General features: G+C 45.4%; 1 protein-coding gene across 1 annotated transcript in view; it reads left to right on the top strand.

The window, feature by feature from the left end:
* Positions 1-22,553, top strand: part of adarb1b (adenosine deaminase RNA specific B1b) — a 122,314-nt gene that overhangs the window by 40,362 nt on the left and 59,399 nt on the right. Inside the window, exon 2 of the mRNA XM_030112667.1 lies at positions 4,771-4,840. The gene's annotated coding sequence lies outside the window, so the exon portion shown is untranslated. The remainder of the gene's footprint in view (positions 1-4,770; positions 4,841-22,553) is intronic.

Here is a 22,553-nt window from a genome sequence, read left to right as displayed (position 1 = left end):
GTGATCAAGAAATCACACAAGAATATTATGAACAACAATAAAACTCATCGCTGAATGAGATCTGTCAACCATGTTTGATCTTCACTCGCATTCACAGCGGTCCGCTGAGACGCCGGTATGTGAATTCCCCAAAAGGTAGCGTTCGCAGGAGTAAGTGAGAGTGAGTCATTCGCTCCTCCCTGGATGTGACTCCCATGCTAATCCCGGACTCCACTTTTCAGACGCGAAGGCTTCCTGGCAGCGAGCAGCCTCCCAAAAACCCATCAGCTGTCACGCCATCTGCGTAATGATGCCGAGGCACGCGGAACTCTGTTGCAGTCATCTATCACCTCCGCAGAATTATCCGGCACGTCGGTTTAACCTGCCGTAATTTGCAGATGTCACGCCCGGCACCATTTTTTTTTTTTCTTCTTTTTTTCCTGAAAGATCGGAGCGGATTAGTATTACTGTGCTGAACAAGTGCTCACCTTACATTCAGTCATTAAATAACTCGCTCCTCGGTCACTGGAAATGCTCACCTAAACCCGTAAACAGGATATTTGCTCCCGACCGGCTTCAGCTGCCATTCAGCATTAATTGTAACTGAAGGCTGCAGTTTGTTCTCTCGTGCGTTGAACGGCGCCGGCTGTGAGGGGAAGGAGGTCCGGTGCTTCACGGGGTGTTTTTTCTCCGCCGGTGCTTCCAGAATGCAACAGGATACCGCAAACAAATAGCCCCAGCCTGCAGCGGCCCTGCAGAAACATGTTGTCATGGGACGGGTTATAATTTGATAACAGCCGAAGGTTTCTCTCGCTGTTGATGTCTGCGGGATCTGGGCATGACCTTGACGCACTCTCGCATGTTTGTGGGCGTGTGTGTGTGTGTGTGTGGGGGGGTTGCTACGGTCCTCAAGACTTCATGACCATCGGACGCCATTCCAATATTTCATTAATAACTCTTCCAGGAACTTCATGTGAGTCAGTGCGGAGGAGGTTTACATATTTTCGCTCAGACATTGTTAAGATTAGTCGAAACCCGAGCGTGAGTGGCTTTGATTATTTCAATGTTTAATGTCTCCAAATGCCAGGAGGGATAAGGGGAGAGGGCTCGGCCTTGAATGGTCGGAAAAATCAATACGCTGCAGTTTCACATATTGTATTGATCAATGGAAGCCAGGTTCAATGTTATGTAATCTAAATAAATGGGTTGAATTTACGCAACACTGATGATAGTCGCTTCAGGCAATGCTGGACGGCCTGTGGTGGCAAACAAGGAGTAAATATTCTGTTTGTGTGTGTGTGAATCCAAGAAAAATGTGCGTCCTGTAATCTGTCCTCAACCAGAGAAGAACAATGGATTTTCTTCTGTTTTTTTAGACTGCATTGTGAAACACATCAGTCGTAATAACTGTTATGACTGAATCCCAGCCCGAAGTGCTTTGTTTAACTTGCGTAGCAACTGTTTTTGAGCCGGGTTTCCCAGTAATAAGAGATATTCTGGACGCCTCTTCCTCACTTTCCACGCATTTCTGTTCACTGTGCAACGATAAAATATCCGCGTCTCCACCAGTTACCATGCTACCGACGCTTGTGTTTTCTGCCGGTAGCTGCCAGCTGCCCTTCGGGATGCGGATAATTTTAGAAAGAGAAACCCATTCATTAATCCTCGCTTCTCCACTTGAAACACTGGCTAAAAGGAGCAATCACTGAACGGTCTTTTGGGTTCCTTGCCCCTGGCCGATGCAACGCTAGAATGCGAGTGAACTTTTTTTTTTTTTTCCCTCCCCCTCCTCCTCTTTGAGAAAACAGGGTTAATTGCACCGTGCTGGAAGTTGGGCCCGGCTCGGGGCGGGGCGGCCTCCATTAGCAGCAGTTGGCACTGGAAAGCTTTGTTTTTGTCTTCAGGTTTCAGAAATGAGGAGGCTCACGTGAAGTGCAGAGCTCATTTGAGGAATCCGCCGACTCAGCGTTTTGTTTTGTTTTTTTTCGCTCTCATGATTCATTAGGATTTAATTGCTTAGCAGTTGTTTGGCTTAATTCATCTCGATTGACATCCGCCGCTGTATTTTGGCCGCTGGAGTGGAAACTGCTGCCGTAGTTACTGAGAGTGCAAAAATAAGAAGAGAAGCGGAATCAGGAGCTGCCTTCACTCAGATTTACGGCCTCTGTGGGAGAGGCCGGGGCCGGCCGAATAATGCAGATTCTGTGCTGCTCAGGGGGGTGAGGAAGGGGAAAGGGTCACTTCAAGTTATCGCCCTCCATTTCACTGAGATTGCGCTCTCTTCCAGCGCCGCCTCCACTCCACACATCTCGGTGGTTCAAGAGCGAGCGGCCCTCTCTCCCTCTCTCGCTCCCTCTCCCTCTCTCGTTCCGTCTCTCTGTGCTCTTGATAGTTAGTGAAGGAGGCAACACAGAATCCCCAGAGCGGATCGTGGCGGCAGCTGAATGTTCCTTAAACTCAAATTGATGCGTTCACTACTGCTAAATTAGAAGGAGCGTACACTTGTGCCCGGAGAGACGAAGAAGTGGAGCCCGTCCTCCTCCTCCTCCTCCTCCTCCTCCTCCTCCTCGGTTGCATTATTTGGTCATAAGACATGAGAGGGAGGAATTTCAAGGTGACTCACAGCTGACTTATGCAACAAATCTTTGCTCCGTATTAATCTGAAAAAGCTGCAAACAAAACTGTCGTGCACGCGTGTTGCAGATGGTCCCATTCCACTGCGAAGCCTTTCCTCCTGACGAAGGCCTCCAAGCTGAATCAAATGATGGAATATCAAAGCTGATTGTGTGAGGGCGCTGTTGGTTGCTTCATCACAAGCCTGTTTGTGGAATACAATAAAAAGATTGGACCTGGTGCAAAGCAAAGGCTATGCATTATGCAGACGTGTAGACTTTTGAGTCTGAATGTTTTTGCGTTTTAGTCTGTAAAGTTTGTAGATCATCGGCGTATGTGAGAGGAGAGTGAACTTTGGTGACAGTGTCAGGCAGTTTTGAACATAATGACCTTCGTGAAGCAGAATTCATAGCAAAAATTATCAACATGAGGGCTGCTTCTTTCCAAAGGACAGATGAGAAATACGACTTATAATTGAATGGAAAGACGAAACATGTGTCTCTAGGTTGTTCTCTGTTTGTGTGCATGGGTTTTGTCCAGTAAATCCTGCTTCTTCCCGCAGCTCGTAAACATGCGTGTGAGGTTAATCTGTGACCCTGAATTGTTCTTTCGGCTTGAACGTGTGTGAGACATTTTGTCTGTGTGTGTGTCTTGTGACGGACTGGGAACTTGTCACTTCCACTCCTTCGGTTTGTCTCAGAATTATTGACACTGCTTTATGCACAAAAATGTCAAAATACATCCACAAATTGATGCCATTTAACTCTTTTCACGTAATCAAGAGTCTGATCAAAACAGAAAAAATGCTCACAGTTAATTAAATAAGTGTAAAATTGTGTTTATTTGAGAAGATCTTGATCTATGGTCTCTAAAAGTGTTGCTACATATATATCTCTTTGTTGATCGTGTGTGTGATGAACTGGAGCATATCCAGGCTGTACAGTATCTTTCAATCCCGCTGCAGCCCTGAGTCGGATTAGATGGATGGAGAAGACGGATGGTGGGAATGATCGTATAAACTTATCGTCAGGTTAGCAATCAGTGCTCGCTGACCTGCAGGTGTGTATCTATATCTAGATTTATATCTGTATGGGCGCAGAGCAACACGCCTGAACATGTGTTCCACGTCAAAATATGTAAATTATGGCAAACTTTGCTAAAGGCTCCTCCTGTGCGAGAAATCCTGGTGGCAGCTCGGAGAGGTGGAAAGCACCTTGGTGGGTGTCTTGAATACAGATGATGGAGTCGTGCGCGCACACACACACACACACACACACACACACACATACACTCACACACACACACAGCATGGTGTGAGGAAGCAGTGGAAAGTCTTTTTTTCCGCCCATATGTCCGCGCCGATAGCATATAGTTGGCAATACTCATCCCACGAGCCAGCTGTGGGGCAGATAGGATATCTCTTTTCAGAATGAGGCTTTACATTTACATTACAGCGACACGATCCGTCTGCGTTCATGTGTGTTTACTCGTCTCGGTACAGTGACGCCGTTGCTCTTTTCCCCGTCGCCGTTTGTTGAAGGACAGGTCTCCGTGGCGGCGCCAGTCGGCTAACTTGATTCTAATGCGTCCAGAAGCCTGCCACTCACTCTCGGTCCACGGTAAACCTTGCCAGTGTCACCTTTGTTTTTTGTTTTCAAGACGCCCCTCCGTCCCCGTGCCTTGAAACCGCCGCGTTGCTCTCGCTAATGTGATTGGACAGCGCGGCAGCATCTGCTCCCTCCTCCTCCTCCTCCTCCTCGTCGACGTCTCGGCTTGCAGAGCTGCTGCGGTCGCTGCCGGGCCGGCGCTGAGCGAACTCGCCCCGGGACGAGGATCCAGGGCGGGAAGGTGCCGCCCAGCCGTTCTATTGGGCGCCTCCAGAGATTGTTGACCTTGATTCGTTTCAGTCTTGCTTCAGGTTGATTCCTTCAAAGACAATAAAGCTGCATTGGCTTCATTCGGAGGGTAAAAACACACTCATGACAGTAGACTGTGTGTGTGTGTGTGTGTGTGTGTGTGTGTGTCTGGGATCACAGCGGATCGTGTTCGGTTCAGCACATTTTTCACAACACGCTGATCCAGACGGCACCTGAGCAGTTCTGTTTTATTGACTTCTGTACGTCAGGAACATTTCATGTACACATAAATCATAATAATACGATGTTTTTCACCCTGCAGGTGTGGTGTGTGACATCTGAGAACTGCAAGACGCCGGGTGGATAAAGCCGCTGTCGCCTCCAGTGCAACGGTGAGTTCCCATCTCTGACGATCCAGATAATTCACCTGTCGCCTGCCCTCACTAAACCGAGGGATCCAGACATAACCAACAGTTTTACATGATTTACAACAAAGCTAAGGTTGCGCCACATGAAGGAATATTCTGTTACTATTACAGATTTCTGTTTCAGAAAGTAGCAGAATTATTAAAACACTGCTTGTTCCTCACATGCGAGAGCAAATTCCAATGTTTGCCTTTAACTGTCACAATGTTTAACAGTGTTTTAGTGATTGATGTTTACTCATGAAACAATGTTTTATATGAAATGAAATGTTTTAGTTTTACATACAATTTTTTGTTTATTTTATTTTTACAAATTTTCCATTGCTCTTGTTGTGGGCTCTTGTTTTAAGTCCATTTTTGAGTTTTAAATATTACTAAAATTTATGAAAACTCATTTTTCTGAGGAGATCAGTGTAATTTAAATAGTGATCATAAAACTCTCAAACAACCTGAACTTAGCACCTGTGGTTACGCATTTTTCTGCTCATTAATAAACTTTTATGTTTAATACCGCAATATTTTTTAAAGTATGGGGGATAAAAGTCACAGAAATGCATTATTTTTAATGCATGGCGTTGTCTTCTGTCTGCTTTATACCTCCAGTTCATGTGTACTGGCCTTTGGGTGGCCGACACTCGGCCCAGTGTCTGATCATTACTGACGGTGCTCACAAGTTGAGAACTTACATCAAAAATGAGATTTGTGGCAGATGATTCTTCTTTCTAAAAAAGAAAAAACAAACCAGCAGGTCCACATGTAACTCTATAAACCGTTTAATTAAAATATATAAAAGTGGCATATTGCTGTTATTAAGATGCAGTTAAGTTTAATTTCATGAAACCTTCTAACCATGTTGCTGTGAGCTGCACACTGCTGCTTTGACACACACACACACGTACACATGCACACACACACACACACACCACCCCCACTGTTCATCCCACAGCGGCCTGGATAAATGCAGCGTCTGCTCCCTCCTTTTTCTTATTTATTTATTTTTTTGAGGAGTGACAATTCAGACTGTATCTGCACCAGTGTGGCTATTTTTAGCTCGGTTCAAATATCAGGAGATCCTATGCTCTCCCTCCATCCCTTTATATCTCATTTTGCTTGCCTCCTTCTTTTACTTCCCCCCATTCCAATGAAATGTCCAAACCGGCTATCTTCTGCAAGGACATGGAAACTGATTCACCTACAGTACGAACATTCCAGAAAATAAGCTGATCTCTGGAATCGTCACTCAGACTTTTTCTACAACCTGTCAAAGAAATGAGTGAAACCTTGGAGCTCATGCAGCGGTGTTCTCTCTGAATGAGAAAATGTCAGTTCTAGTAAATGTTTATTGTTGTTCATTGTGCGATCCAGACTCTTCTTAATCCGTGCCATTTAAGACTATGAGGATTGTTGCTGGACTGTTTGGAAACGCTGCATAAGAACCACAAATAAATAGTTGACATTGGAGGACAGCACCAATACTAGCTCTTTGAGCTGATGAATTCATTTATCCACCCATCTTCTGGACTCGTTTTATCCCCAGTTTGGAGCCAATCCCAGCTGACATTGAGCCAAGGGCGTTAGACTGGAGTGCTGTTCATCACAGGGCTAACACAAAGAAATAGACAATCACACACACACACCTGCAGGCAATTTAAAGCTGGCACCTAACTTAACAAGCACTTCTTTAGATGAAAGGAGACAGTCGGAGGATGAGAGTGGGAGACTGCACACAGAAAGCCCCAGAAACCAGAATCAAACAGAAACGTTCCCGCTGTGAGACTGACCGTCAGCTGCACTGCCGTGACGCCCTCACCCCGGCGTCTTCCGCTTGTCTGTACGCACCGTTTGTCGATGCGCAGTTGCCGTCTCGGTCTCCGCCGTTCTCGACTGGCCGTGAACTTTCCTCCTCCGGAGGAGAAGTGGAATGACATTAGTGAGTCACGTAACTCGGTTATGAAATGGGAACAAATTGGAGCTTCTTCCTGTGGACACGCAGAACATTTATCTGCAGCTCGACGGTCGAGTTCAAGATTTCAAAGGTTTTCAAGCTGCAGCAGTAGTACATTTTGGAAAGATTATTGTTCAATTGATAAAAAAAAAAGATAAAAACGTAGTTGTGATGAATGATGGCTCATGGAGGAAGTTTCATTGTCAATCTCTACGTGCAGCTCGTGGTTCATATAGAGAGTAACTAGAAAGACCTCTGAAGTTTCCACTGTGGGACGTTTGTCTGATATATTCTGAGTCAGACACTTTTATGATGGTGAAAATACACAGATTAGCCTTTTGAGACCACAGTTTAACACAGCTGCTATTGTTCCCTCTTCCTGTACGGGGGATCGCCCGGACGCGGCGGTATTGACACCAGGAGACGTTTAACCCCCCCCGCCGCCTCCCTCCACGCTCTTAAACAGCCTTCATTTTCCTGCCGGGTTGCTCCGGGCGGAGGAAACTGTCAGGCGGAGGAGGAGGGCTGCCTTGAGTCGATTGTGATCAGCACGGGTCACGGCGCCGAGGCTGCACCCGGCGGCGCTCAGGTTGATGGCGCCACGCCGTCCTCGTAAGGGGAAGAGGTGCGGAGGATGTATAGGAGGCGGCAGTAAACGACGCTGTCAGCTCGGTCTGGATTACTCGTTTTCTCTTCGCCCTCAAACCACACACGTTCCACCTCGGAGTACCGCAGGCTTCTGCATCAGCCACACACACACACACACACACACACACACACACACACACACACACACAAACGCATACAGGCTTTACATTTGGCAGCGCAAGCACATATTTGTTTGCTTACATCCTCCTAATTGCTAAACGGCTCCTCGCCTTGCGACATCCAAACCAAACCTGCTGTTAATTTCCATTTATTAGGAACGCCGGGTTTATGGCAGACGCTCTGGTTTGTGCGTGCTGATGTGTTTATGGCAGCAGCCTTCCTGTACACACAAACACACACACACACACACACAAACAGTCTGTAGTATTGTGAGCGCCCGTCCCCCCTCACACACACACACACTTCCCCTTCACCTCTGTTATTGTAATGAATATTCAGCGCCACGTAGGCAGGAACACCGCCGCTCACCCGGCCGGACTGCGATGTGCCGCTACGAGGTGAGTAAGACAAGCATGTGACAGCTTCCAGCGCTCCGCCTGTATATTTTCACAGCACAGCTCAGTGAGCTGGTGACCACAGCGCGGGGATGGGAAAAGTAAAGTTGGATCAACTTTCTGATTGGCGGTGGAGGAAGAACGCGTTGCGAATATCCGAACGGCAGTTTTAAGTCGTCTGGACTCGGATCTGTGCGGTTTTGCGTCCACGGGGTCTAACGTGTCATGATGCAGCCTTATCGAGTTATAGGAGACGTAACCCCGCGTGCGTTAATAGCAAAACTTCATTTGATCAATTTTGTTGCTGCTGCCGCCTCAGATGATTTACTCTCCGTGACAAAAGAAACTAGGCTAGCCATATTTCAGCTGTCACAAGCCGCCACGCGCTCGCAGTTCAGCGGGCGGCTTTGTGGCAACGCGGCGTCTGAAGAAGCTCCGGTAATGTATGCGTGTTGGAAAAGGTCATGTTCATAAACTGTCATGTATTTAAGACACATGCACGCAGCGCGTTTTGAAGATTCAGCTGTTTTTGAGCTGCAGACGAGCGATCAGTTCCTCAGTGGTGAGCACAGCGGGAACCTCACTGGTTTAAAGCTGATGGATGTTTTGTTTTTCCTTTCCCAGATGTTCCCGCGCTCTCTGGCAATTACAAAAAAAAAAAAAAAAAAAAAAAAAAAATGTTTATTAGCATGGCTTTTCTCTCTTAATTGGCTGTATTTATGAATGGGACTCTTGGGGATTTTCCCTGAGGAAGATTAGCGACCTGTTGGTTGGGTTCGGCCCCAGCAGCTCGTCCAGCCAGATAAAGTGTGTGACGATGACGGTTTAGTTTCAGTCAACAGTTCTGCCAGAGGTTTGGAGCCGCAATAAAAATAAACGTATATACTGTAAGGCTGTACTCCATGCCATTGGTAATGATGCCTAATTACAACCAATCAACTAAATTAATGCTGCATTGGTCTTAGTTTTCAAATATTGTGTGACACTCCGTTCATTACAGTATTCATCCCCACTTTAGATGAAGCGGCTCTTTCCTCGAGGAATAAGACCGAGCTGGACCGAGTTGGAGTCCTGACGCAATAGACTGTAACAGAATAATTTAAAGAGTTCGACCCCCTGTTTATCACCTGGCGCTCATTATTCAGCTACGAATCCCAGTTTCTAAAACTTTAATAAGACAAAAAAAAAAAAAAAAAAAAGTCTTTTCCTAAATCTATACATGCCAGTTCTTGCATCTTATATATCAGGGAGATTAAGCTCGACAGGAAGATGAAATCGGCTCGTCGGGTTTTGCTGATTTTGCTGAAATGTGGATGAGAAATTGCAGATTTTTTCAAAGTGTCTTTGGGGACATGTAATGAAAAGATCATTCAGCGCCCACATTCAGCCTCGAGGCTGTCACTGAAAGGAACTGATATCCACTGCCTGGAGAATTAAAAACAGGAATCAGTCAGAAAATAGCTGAAATAAATTCACTTGCAGTTCACAAACATTTTTCATGAAGCTCTTATTGTAGCTTTGCATTTTTCATTAAACGGTTTAGTGTAATCTGGTTATTTCTCGACACGACGTGAACAAAGCATTTTCAAGAAGTTGTTTTTTTCCGTTGTCGTGTAAACAAACATCCTAAACACAACCAAAATTCTGCATTTCCACCTGAAAATTGAAGTTCAAATACACTAGTACAGCAATATAGTGCTTGAGGATTGTAGCATTTAATATGTAATAAATAATATAATGAACATCTAATGTTTTCTTTCAGATAATGTATCAATAATAGTTTTGAATACCTCTGAAGTCCATTTTCCCCCGGTATTAAAGTATCTCTGTCGATGCTTTCGTCACTTCAATGCCATAAAAAAGACTTGGTCCATCGTCTTCTTTTTGCGCTTGTTTTCCTTTATCCTCAGGCATTACTTGATCAACAGTTTCCTTTGAGTATGTTGACTTTTTCACGTGTGTGTACGTTGTAACACACCCCACCAACTCCCCAAGGTTTTCTGTACAGTCATCAGCGGCGGCTTTACGTAAATACCCAGCCTCTTCTCGCAAGTGCGAGTAAATACCTGACCCGGTGTTATCTGCGATCTCGCTCTCTCACTTCAGCGGAAACATTTGAAGCCCAGGCATTTTTTTTTTTTTTTTAAGCGAAATCCCCCAGCCTGTGTATTAATAGCCCAGCTAACCCCCCGGTCAGTAATGTGGTGGTTTTATTGCAGTTTTAATACCAAACCTGCATCAGTGAGCAGCCATTAAAGCTGCTGCCCACGTTGCCGAGGCCCGTTCTGAGTTCCAGCTCCCTGAAATGATGAAAGCTGTGATATAATTTGCGGCAACAGCCCTTCTCTCCTCTTCACTGACACCTTATATCATGACTTAAAAAAGATGATGGTGGGTAATTACAGCGGGCGTCCTGATTTCGGAGATAACGGCGTGCCGGGAAAGTGGAAAATCATCTGCGATGCAGAACGGGTAACGTGTCTTGTGTTTTGATTGAGTTGGTCTTTTTAACCAGATCGGATCCGGAGTGTTTTGAGCAGTGCGTCACGGCTTGCTGTCTGCGTGGAGAAGCGGTCCAGATTAACAAGCCACACTCCAAAAAGCAAAACCCGGTGTTGTTTTCAGGACACCCGCGTGCACCTGCACGAGTATCCGTGCAGCCCGTCGTCCTGCCAATCACAGCTTGCTTTTTTTTTTTTTTTTTTTTTCCCCCTCCACCTCGGTGTTTGGAAACCTCGGTCCCACACCGCTTCCGTCCAGGTTTACCGCCGGCCAGATGCTCCGGCTCACAGGTCCATATGTTTTAAGGTTCCCAGCAGAAAAACAAAACAAACGTGCTCCAGGTTCTCCTGCAAAATTAACTGTAGGTTTTCCTTCTCTGAGGAGTTGGGCCGAGGCTGGGAGGAGGACGGTGAGGTTATTACAGTGTGGGCTGAGACCCGCAGGAGCTCATCAGGTGTGCGCTGGGAGCTTTACCTGGAATGTGAGCTCCAGAAACATGTCAGATTTTCTGGCTTCGCTTCGGCTTTAACTGCACGATTAAACGTTAGTGTGAAACCTTCTGCAATAGGAGGGACACACACACAAGACCAGTCCATCAGAGGACAACCACAACGCCATCGAGCGACACTTACAGGAAATCAAGAGTAACCAGGGAGTGTAGTTAGTAAACATGCAATTGAATTGCGGTAGGGAATCTCAAAGGGAATGCGTGCAGACTCTACGATGAGACGCCCAAACATTGAATGAACTCAATCCTGGAAATGTTTGTGGTCATTATCCAAAACAAGTTCCGGAAAATTGTGGGTGTAGCTCAGAAATGGACAACTCTGATCACGGCGAGGACTGAAAAATGGAGCTGAAAGAACCGAGTGGCTCCACGTTAAGCTTCTTTTATCAGCGCTTCAGGAATAGCTGCGTTTGATATTGGCTTTACGTGTGAATATATGAGCAGTTTTGGGAATTCGAACCCCACAAACAACACACGGTGTGCCGTAATGGCCCGTATAATGAATCTAAAAAAAAGAAGAGATAAAATTCAGTCCAATCACGGAGTGAAAAATGGTTGCTGTTTTGTTAATTCCATGTGTTTTTCTAAACATATGAACCAGGCTGTGTTTCCATGCCAGTTCCTGTGTTTGTGTCACAATTTTACAGATATTTCTCCCCCTCTTATCTGCTCCTTCCTGCACTTTCCTTCTCTGCTCAAATTCTCCTCCTCATAAATCATTCCCCTACACTGTTGCTCTTGGAGAGGTGATTGGTATCACTGCGGGTCGTGCACGGTGGCCCGTGTGAAAATTACCGCCGGCATCCTCAAGGACTGCAAAAACCAACACGGCCTTGTTTTTTAATGGGATTGTGTTTTTTTTTTTTTTATTTTGGCTTGGGATGCTCTGACAACATACGCTGTGAGTGATCCAGCAACCAGCGATGGTTTACAAAAACACATCGCATATATTCATATTAAAGAATCCATCTGGACAGCACCGGTTTTCTTTCACGCTGTGCTCCCACGGCCCGGCGATGTGTCTCTCACTTTGTGATGCGACAGTGACTCGTATATGAATTCATCGTCTTGCCTGTGACCGGACAGGAGATGGGGAGGAAAACAAAAAAAGAAAGAAAGAAAAAAAAAAAAAAAGGTTCGCTATCAGAGCGCCACATTTGTTTTGGAGCCTGGAAGTGGGAGCGGCGGCCAGATGCAAAAACAGAGCAGTCATTCAGGCAGATCCCGGGCTGAGACTGCTGCCACTGATAGTGTAGATCCCAGCCCGAGGAATCCGTCTGCTTAGTGTTCCTGTGACATATGTTTCACTCCACAGATAGGATTTAGTGTAGTCGTAGCTTCACTTCGCCGTCACTTCTGTGTACTTTTCCAATAAATGATGGGCCGGCCATCACGGCGGAGCGCCGACATGCCGCGAACACGCAGTCCCAGCTGGTGTGATCATGCAGTTGTGGCATTTTGATGATGTGACAAGCGCAGTATCCAATCGAGCCTGACTAATGCTGAACATCTCAGACACACAGTCACTATCTTTCAAGTCTGAAGCAGTCACGGCTACAAAAACACTCACTGTAAAAATCCCCCTCCATATGGGAGTGGAGCCGATATACCCGATTTATTCAAAGACAACCGGAGTGCGATTATGTGAGCATATTTATACACTGTTTTTATTTATCCTCAAGTATTTTTCTGACCTAGAAATCACTCAGACACTAAAAACGATCGTCTAGTTTTCAAAACGTGCCAGAGGGTTCCAGAAAAGATGCAGCAGAAAGAAAATGAAATAAAAATACAATCTGTGGGTCGGAGGGATTCTTTTACCCAGCATGAGTTTTTTTCCTGTTAATTTTTGAAAATAAATCATGATGGAAAATAATTATCTTGAAAAAAAAACACCAAACCTGGTCCAAAGTAACGTACGGCTTTCAAAACATGATGTGAATCACAGTCTATTATTAGATATATTATAAAGAAACTATTACTAGATAAATGCAACAAACAAAAGCTACATTAGAGGAATACTCTGTTCCAACAGGTGACACTGTTGTTTTTTCCCGTCCAGCATTTCTCCCGAAGGAATGGACCAAGAGACACAACGTCAAGTTAAGCACATGTGGCCATCGAAGTAACCGAAACCTCACTGGGAAAAATGTTAATCATCCATCAGCATAAAGTCTCTTTGAGAAGACGCCGGGTTTTTCAGTCGTGAGGGAAACGAACGCCAAATAATTCCTTTCAGGGTTCAGAGAATGAACAGACTCCCTCATGAGATAATTAAAAATAAACAGGATTTTAGAATTGCAAATCTGGGGAAGTTTCTCAAATGCAGTCTAAATAAAGGAAATACAAAATGTGAAATTAGAAATCAAGTCAGAGTACCGGGCGATTGAACGTCTAAAGACGCATGTTTTCACACATGTATTCTGGTCACAGATGAATGCGCCTCGGACCCGCTTCTCTCCTGTCCTGATGGACAATTTACACAATGAGTCCAGACAGGCTGGGAGATTCGGCAGCAGCCGCCGCACCTCCACGTGCGCCCGCTCTCCGTCCGTCCGAGATCCAATTTGCATTAGCATGTGCGCTCAGAGAAGGAGCGAAATTGAAGTTTGATCCGTCCACGGAAGCGGGCGGATCGTGAGCTGCTGCAAATTAAATCCAGCGACGCTGCGATGCCTGAGCACATGAAACAGAGCATCACCTTCTGACTGGTGTCAAGAACAGTTGAAAGTTCTATGTAAAAACAAAGCTAATGAGGACTTTCATCACTCGCAACCCCTCCGTGACGGTTTACCCCAAAAGTAAAAAAAAATGAGAGAAAGCTGACAGTGAAAACTCTTCACACACCTTTTCAGATCATCTTGGAACCGTATCTTTCTCCAGTTTTGCCGCTGTGTTTTGATTCTCTTCTCCATCATTCCTCACATTAGCAGAAATATGCTGCTCATTATTTTGCCTCTTGATTAGACGGAGCGGCGTGGATGGAGAGCAGAATTTGCCAAAAGCATTCTGGGCACGCTTGAGTCGCAGTGAATGAACTGCGCCGAAGTAAATGAAACCTCGGCTGACCGTATTAGACGTCTGCACAGTTTGCCGCTGCGGTTGCCAGCCCAACCAATCCTCTAAAAAATGCACTTAAACTGCGAGAGGGAATTCAGCTTCACACAACAAAGTCGGTCTAATTTACACACATTCTTGTGCTTTTGTCCCACTAATCAGCCTCCGTACTGAGTCAAATCAGTTTTGGTGTAAAAACAATTGTCTTTACAGCTTCGCTTAGTGAACTCCTCACCACACACACACACACACACCAGCCCAGCAAGGGAGGAAGCCTGTGATCTGATTCTTCTCACCTTGATCAGATTACACATCGGAATCAGTCTAATTACAGCTGTCGGTGATTAATGGGCAGACTATAATTAGCGATCCGGGTGTGGGGATGGCGGCGCGCGCGACAAATAAAGACGGCGCCAACCGTGGAGATGTTTGTGAGTCGTGTCGCACACTTACCTACACGCCGGCGTCGATTTGCGTGCGCACACGTGGAAGCGTGGAAAGTAATGGACTCGGGCCTCGGAAGAAGAGAATCACAGTCAAGTCATTATTGCGTCGGTCCTCGGAGAAACCAGGAAGTCGAGGCGGCGATGGACTTGAAAGGGAGCAGAGTAATGAGTGCGGTAAAGAGCAGGGAAACCCCGCTTCAAGACACACAAATTTATAAAAATTTCAACTTTTTTGCTTAAAAACAGCATTAACTGCTTGAGATGTGGGCTAGCTTTAATTGACTCGGAGCGAGAGACGGAGTTCATTAGGCGCCGACAGTCTCTTCGGCACCGTATCGTTTTTCTCCCAAGTGTTTGTGCTGCCGCCGCTTGTTGTCGGGCAGATCGGGGCCTGTCAGTCAAGCTAAACGGCTCGTTCATGCTTGTCAATTTCCAGTTGACGTGCTTGCGCCGGTGCACGCTTCCGCCTGCATGCGGATCTCCACTCGCGTCTTTCCAGCAGTCACCTTCAGTCATTCAGATGGAATTTGTGGAAACTGACAAGAGAAATTAGAAATTTTGATAGAATATTAAAGGAATAGTCTTTAAGTTAAATTATATGGAAAAGATATTACAAACTATCTCTTTGCTGTCCTTTTTGAAAGCATTTTTTTTTTTTTTTTTTTTTTTTTTTTCCAGTTTTGCGTTTTGTTACACATGCAAACTGATTTTAAGTCACTGAAAACACACATTTTTGACAACAGTGTTTTGGACTGAGTGGTTCCCACCCCGGGATCTGAGACTGCGACAGAGATCACAGGGTTCCTGCTGTTTTCATCAATTTCAGCAAGAAAACCTGAGAAACTTTCATTTTAAAGGCTCTGTATTGGATGATTGTGAGAGTTTGTGTTGCTCCTTTTACTGACTTTATCCCGATAACTTGACATGTCAGATATTGTAGAGAGGAGTCCACAGGAAAGTGCTCAAAGTCTTCAAAACTGATGTGTGAAGTCGAATTGTTGGGGCTTTTTAAGTGTACATCTTGAGATTATTATTCCCGTTGTTGGCGTAGAGGGATCTCCTCAGCCTGGCTAAATGAGCTGGTGTAACGCATCATGTTTAATTTATGTGCACGGTTTCTTACACTCGACCCTGAGAAAACAAAGGCGTCACAATGAGCTGCAGCAGATGCTGTTCCTGTCATGAACCCGCGCTCCCACGACGCAGCCGGGCCTCACCGTGCGCACGGATGAGACCCGCTCAGGCGTCTGCGTGGTTGGACAACTTTAAAAAATTAAGCGGCCGAAGCTGAAAATTTTTTCCGCCATCAGTGAGTGAGCTGCTGCTGCTGCTGCTGCTGCTGCTGTGGCGCACACTGAAGGGCACACGACTGTAATGAGGCTGCTGGTTTGGCTCTTGACAGCTCATTAGCTGCGTTTTTACGGTTTTGTGTGGACGGAGATCCTTTTTTTTTTTTTTCTATTCTTTGCAGAGAGCGTTTGTGTGGTTGGCTAGAAAATCTGTTTCAAAACAAAAATGCTCTTGTACATTTTAGACTGAGCCTTTGTGTCGTGTAATCAGAGCACTGTGTGTTTGTGCGCGTGCTTATCATGATAAAATTCATTGGTGAATCATAAATTTGTGTTTAAAATTTCAAGTAAAACATAGCAAATAGCATACCAGAGCTGGGTTGCAAGTATCTGAATGTAAATAAAATGTTTAGGTGGAACTTCATGGGACTATCAGTCCAGACTAATCCAAGTCCAAATTCGGAATTACAAACTCTTCTTTCTCTTCAAGTTCGAAAACAGCTCTGAACTCTGATTTCACGGGGAAATAATTGCTGGTTTCAAGTTGCCTCGGGGCTCAGATTTCACTTCTTTGGAAATAAAGTTGTTGTAGTTTCCAGTATTGCAGATCCAGCATGAACAGTCAACAGTACCGTAATATGAAATGGCCGTATTTTCTGGAATATAAGTCTCACTTTTTTCAGTTTTTTTGGTTGTTTGGGTCTCATTTTTTTAAAGCTACTTATAGCCTCGATACACCAACATTCTGCAATACTCTGAGCTCTGACACATTATTTCAATATGGCGTTTGCGGTCAGTTATGTGTATTGAGAAATTCAACAAAACCGATAATAAATGAATTCACCACTTAATTCCATACTCTTGACGTGGGTGAAAGTGGAAACTTGGAGCTGTGAATGAATGTCTCTCAACATACGCTGCCCCGCATGGTAAAATGGCCTTTAACCCCAGTCGCCCCGACAAAGCGGGAATAAAACCCCCGTCCTCCCCCGGGACTGCGAATTCTGCTTAAATAGCACTTCAGAAAGCATTTTGCGACCGGAATCCGAGATTTCCCGTTTATGCTTAAATGAATCACTGAGTGCCCCCCACCCCGCCTTCCCCTCCGTGCCCCCCCCGCCCCCTCCGCCTCAGTCGGTACGAACCAGATGGATTGTACGGGGGCCGCTGCGAGGGCAGCAGAGGGTGGCGAGAGAACGGGAGCGGTAAGAGATTGAGCTGCAGGGTTTCAAATATTAATAGAGATGGAGTGTATATCAGACATCTTGCATGCATGAGCTGTTTGTGTGCACTCCAGGTTTTCAACAAGCTAAAGCACCCCCCCCCCCCCCCACACACACACACACACACACACACACACACACACACACACACACACACACACACACACACACACACACACACACACACACACACCACCACCACATGGCCAGCCTTGCAGTCAGCGAGCGGCGGTAGCCGAGCAGAATGAGCCGGCAAATGGACAGCCGGGGCCGACGACGCATTACGCATGCACTGCAGCCGCCTTATCTCAGCACTTCTGTTGTGAGTCCACAAGAACTGTGTTGTACGACGGGAATACTCTGTTTGATCTCCACGTTTGATTTACAGTGACATGCAAAACTGTTTGGTTTCACGCACTCGCGGATAAAATAGCGTCGTGGTTGTTTTTTTGAGGTCCTCCCACGGCTCTGAAAACATAGAGAGGGTGAGAAGAAGAGAAGAATAGGCGGGCAACGGCCAAGTCTGCGTTGCCAATGGAGCAGGACGACACGAGTCCAACTGCAGGCCTCTGTCTCCGAAGCCTTTGAGAGAAATTACTGCCGACTGATGTTGTTTAGTCTGTCGAAATCTATCAGTCCCAAGGATTTAACGCTTTAAAAAAAAAAAAAAGTTAAGTCAGATGAGTTATTCTACTGTTTATTTAGGGATGATTGAACGGTTGCTTGCTAGCCGAGTGTGTTCATCCTGGATGTGTTGGTGAACACGACTTCCTGTCTCACTGACCAAACTCATCACTGCCACCTAGTGTCCAGGAAGTGAAGCTCTGAAGAAAACCCGATCCCTTCAAGGGTCAACGTACCGCTTGATAGTTATCGAGTCAGAAACATTGATCTTACTGTTTTGGTTGCAACAGAATGTGTTTTGTTTCTTTATAATTAGTATAAGTTTTCCAAGAGTTTTTTTTTTTTTTTAAAGACTATGTTAATGCCTTAAAATGTTGTGATCACTACTTTCATTACTGTCTTTGACTATATGTTTCATATCACTATATTTTTGTCATAACATGATCTATAAATGAGATGTGAGCATTTTTTATACCAACTTAGTATAATGAACAATGAATCTTAGCAGTTTTTGGTTTTATTTCAATTTTTCGCACATAATTTTGTTTACGAGTAAAAGTGAGCTTTAACAAAAGGTGTAAAAATGGTAGATATTTTCACCTCATTGGTAAATATAAGGACGATTTTAAAGTATTGACATATTATAGTCACCTGAAAAGGAAACCATATTGCTGTAAGTGCCACTTATAGAAGATGCAGGTTGATGGTAAATCATAGGAGCTCTGTATATTGCAGATCAGAGTGCAGAGAAGCCAGTGAATTTCCTTTTCACACCCTTCCTTCTTTTCAGTTGCTTTATTTCTCAAGGACTGCCTTTCTCGAGTGTTCAGCGCCGAGCGTTTCCCAGCACTGTTTGGTGTAAGTGCTTCCCTTCGGTTTCTCTCTGGGTGAAACTGACGTGCGGCCATTGCTCTTCAGGTCCGACCGCCTTCGATTCGGAGCGGCAGTGAAAACCTCAACCTGGCATCGTGACATATTGCGCTCTGCTGGCGATGTTAAATCAGGCAGAGCCTCAGACCACACGATCCACTGTCCCTCGCCGTCACTCCCTCCCTCCCTCCCTCCCTCCCTCCCTCCCTCCGCCACTGTCTGCCTCCGTTAAAGAGGCTTCCGCCGCAGAACATCTGTTGTGGCTCATTCTTCTAATCATCTTCCTCAAATATCAAGACGTGACAAATCATTCTGTAAATAAATTAGATGTGTTGCTTAGGTGTTTATTTTTAGAAGCCACTAAATACTATTGTAATATCGCCGTGGTTCCATTCAGAATATGTTGAAGTAGCTTGATGAAATTGCAGAGAGAGCCTTCATGATTTGCTGCAGATGTTTGGCTGGTGGGGATGGCTGCAGCACAAGAGCTTCTCTCACTGGATCAATTGAAGTGAATACCGTTTGTGATCCTGGCGATGTCTGCATGGGGCGTTTTTGTTGTTTTCTCTTTTGTCCCTGTGCCCTTTTATCATGTCTGCACCGTGGCATCATGCGTGTGTTTTCACATTCCTCTCAGATGATGGGCATTATGTAACAACTCAAACAGTGGAATGACAGTGAAAATTTACCACACGCATACACGCCTAAAACACAAGTCCTTTACTTTTCCTGGGAATCGCTTTGCTTCATAATCAGCCGTACTTGACTGACGCTCGTCTTTTTCCATTATGACTTATCACCAAGGTAGCAGAACAGGAACACACACACATACACACACTTTGTTTTGTTCTCTGTCCTTTCAGGGAGATTTTTGTAATTAATACGCAACATGTCGTGATTTTAACAGTAAAGCGCATTATTCTCAGATTAACGCTGACAGCAGAACGAGCAGCGGCGGGTGAGCCGTCACTCCATGTCGTCTTTTAAAGCACTGATATCGCTGATTTCACACTCGTGTTTTCCTTTGCTGCCTGCCGCGAGATGAAAGGCAGTCCGGAGTGTTCGTCCTTCCTTCACTTCGAGGGGCGTAAGCGTTTTCGGTGCATGCGGTCCGGGGCAGCTCTGTCGGCGGCGCGCGTCATCCCGCCGAGCCGCTCTGCCACTGCAAGGTTTCTTCAAGCCCGCAAAGTCGGCTGATAAAATTAGCACAGCAAATTAGCAATGATGAGTCACTCATTATCATCCTCATGTGTGTGTGTGTGTGTGTGCGTGCGTGCGTGCGTGCGTGCGTGTGTGTGTTGGCAGGTGGTGGGTTGTTGTGGGCTGCTCCGCTTGTTCGCATCTCCTGTTTACAGGGAAGCAAATGCCTCCAAACAAATATAATATAGCTGTGAAATCTGAGGTTGTTTTCACCAGGAGCAGAAGGTTTGTAGTCATAATTATTTATTTTCCGCCGATCTCGGCGTGGAGTTCACAGCCTACAGCCCAGCGACTCTGAATTGAGGAAATTCATCCAGTTTGGCCGGTGTTTATTGTTGTTGTTGTTGTTGTTTTTGTTTTTTGTTTTTTTTTTTCCTTGCGGCGCCTCGCTGAGAGAGAGGAGTGTCATTCTGGAAGTGTCGTCGTTGCGTGAACTCTCTGGCAGGATCTCAGAGGACGGCGGTTGTGGAGGTACGGCGGAGAAGCTGGGGCTCATTTTTTGCCAGCTTATCTTTAATTGAAAGTGCCTCCTGCAGTTTGTTTGTTTGTGTCGCTCAGCACATTAGGAAAATGTTCCGAGGTTTCCCCCCCCCCCCCCCCCCCTCTGAGAACTGCAGAGACGATCTGAGTGCTGTTTTACCTGGAAGCCAGTGGTTTACGGTAAACTAAAGCTTCTCAGCTGGTGCCACCTAATTAAATTCTCCCTTTATCTGCCCTGCTGCTCAGAATCCAGATTCGCTCAGGAAACAATGGCTGCTTCCATTTGGAAGCCACAGTAAAATAAACATTACTCTACAAACAACAGAGTTTGGCCGCACAAAATGGAATTCTCACCTAAGATCCTGTTTACATGACATTTTTGAGTGAAAATGGTTAATTTTGGTCATGTTTTGGCTGTTCCTTCACAAGAAATCAGTAAAAATGACTGGGTTTTTGTTGTTTCTGGAATTTCTGTGAACAGCAACCCTTATCAACACATTTCCATCTGAATGTCAAACTTCGCTGAAATGAAAACAAGAAAACTTTGCAGCATCCTGCTGATGATTTTCGCACTTTTGTTGCAGACAAATTTCACATATACATGGTGGCACGTTGAAAACGATGTCTGTTTAATGATGTAGTTTTTATGGGTGGGTGCTGTTCTTTGTTTTTGTAGTCAAATGTAAGTATTTTACGGTGTGTTTTCAAACTGCACTCTTTTTTTATTACAGTTGAAGCTGCTAAATATGAGCAAAAGTTGTGGGTAAATGAAAGTAATGGCCCATGTGTACACATATATATATTTTTAAAAAGGCCCTCAAATTGAAAAGTCTCATCCCCATCCTCAGATCCTCGGGTACCTCTGACCTGATACTGTCATTTTTCCAGCCGTGGGTGTCAAAATCAATCATTCATGCTATGTCCTAAAGGGACTGATTGCAAAGTCATGTAATTTGAAGTCTTTTTAAGTACTGAGAAACATTTTAATTTCTGCTTTCCTGCTTCCCAGCGCTTGTCCCATTTATTTTTAGCAATAACAGACCGGCCGATCGCGCCCAGGTTAAAACGTGCGCACTCTGCCGTGCCGCATTTGACTGCCGGCCCATTTTTGACTGCTCAAGTCAATACATAAAAAATGGATGTGCTCGAACGACAAATGGCTCCTTCTTGAATGTTGCATGTAGAAAATGACAGAAATTTGCTGGCATGTTTAAGTGCACTTTCTTGAGCAGTCAGATAGCATTATGTATCGTTGGCTGACTGTTGACGTAAACACTGTCATAATGCGCCGGCGGAGTCGAACCGCCTTTATTGACTTTGCGAGATCCCTTGACGTGACTTCCATCTTCCATCGTTTTTCCTTCAAACTCAAATTAATGTGGCCAGAAGACCTTATAATACATATGATCATCTTCAATCATTTGGCAGAGACCTAGCAGTGGCGATGTCAAACCATGTATCGTGCTGCTCTACCAGACACTTATTTAACTCTTCGTTGTTTGACACAGTCTTACATTCACAGCAGAGAAGCCAGACTGTCAGTGTGGCCCCCGAGTTTAAATGAGTTTGACACCTGAGCCCCACAGCTGCCACACTTTCCTCCCGCGCCCCTGTTCGTGCCTCCGCCGGGTCAGGGCTGGTGCCTTTCATTTTCTCACGCTCCACTCGGGGTGAGCATCATTACCTGACTGTCTCCTCAGGTAAAAGACAAAAAAAAGAAAGAAAAAAAGGATTGGGAGAGGCTGAAAACAATCTGAACAAGCCTAGTTGGAATCAAGTGAACATTACCAAACCGCCCGGGGTAAAGCCATTATCAATAAGACTGACGCCACGCTCCAGTTGGTGGCTGTCGGAGGCCCAGGAGAGCCGTAACGGGGAGTTCAATGCAAAGACAACAACAAGACGACCTGACCTCATTGTCTGCACATGTCAGAAATGTGTGTTTGCCTCTGCTTGTTTCTGAACACGGTACACACACCTTTCAAGTGTCAGTTAGTCCCATTATGTGGTTTGATTTCGTCCTGGTGTTGTAATTACACGCTCCGTACGGCGGCGGATCATACAGGCTCTTCTGGCCTCAGAGCACTTAGACCATCAATTCTACCTCATTTTACAGGTCAACGTTTAAAGCCGAATTTCCTCTTATGTCAGCCTGCTGTATTTCCTATTGTTAGATATGCCGGTCAGCCATAAGATTATAACCACCTGTCCGATGTTGCATTGGCAGCTCTTTTTATGACTGAAAAAGCGTTCGGTGATTTGGACGTCTGGAGGACGCAGCATACAGAAAACCGTTCCACCAATCTTCAGGTTTATCAGAGCTGTAGATCACACCTGGATTACTCTCATCTCCGGACAGGGCCAGAATTTTTT

This window comes from Salarias fasciatus, chromosome 16 (genome assembly GCF_902148845.1).
Source record: "Salarias fasciatus chromosome 16, fSalaFa1.1, whole genome shotgun sequence".
NCBI lineage: Eukaryota > Metazoa > Chordata > Actinopteri > Blenniiformes > Blenniidae > Salarias > Salarias fasciatus.
This window is presented reverse-complemented; position numbering and strand designations above follow the sequence as displayed.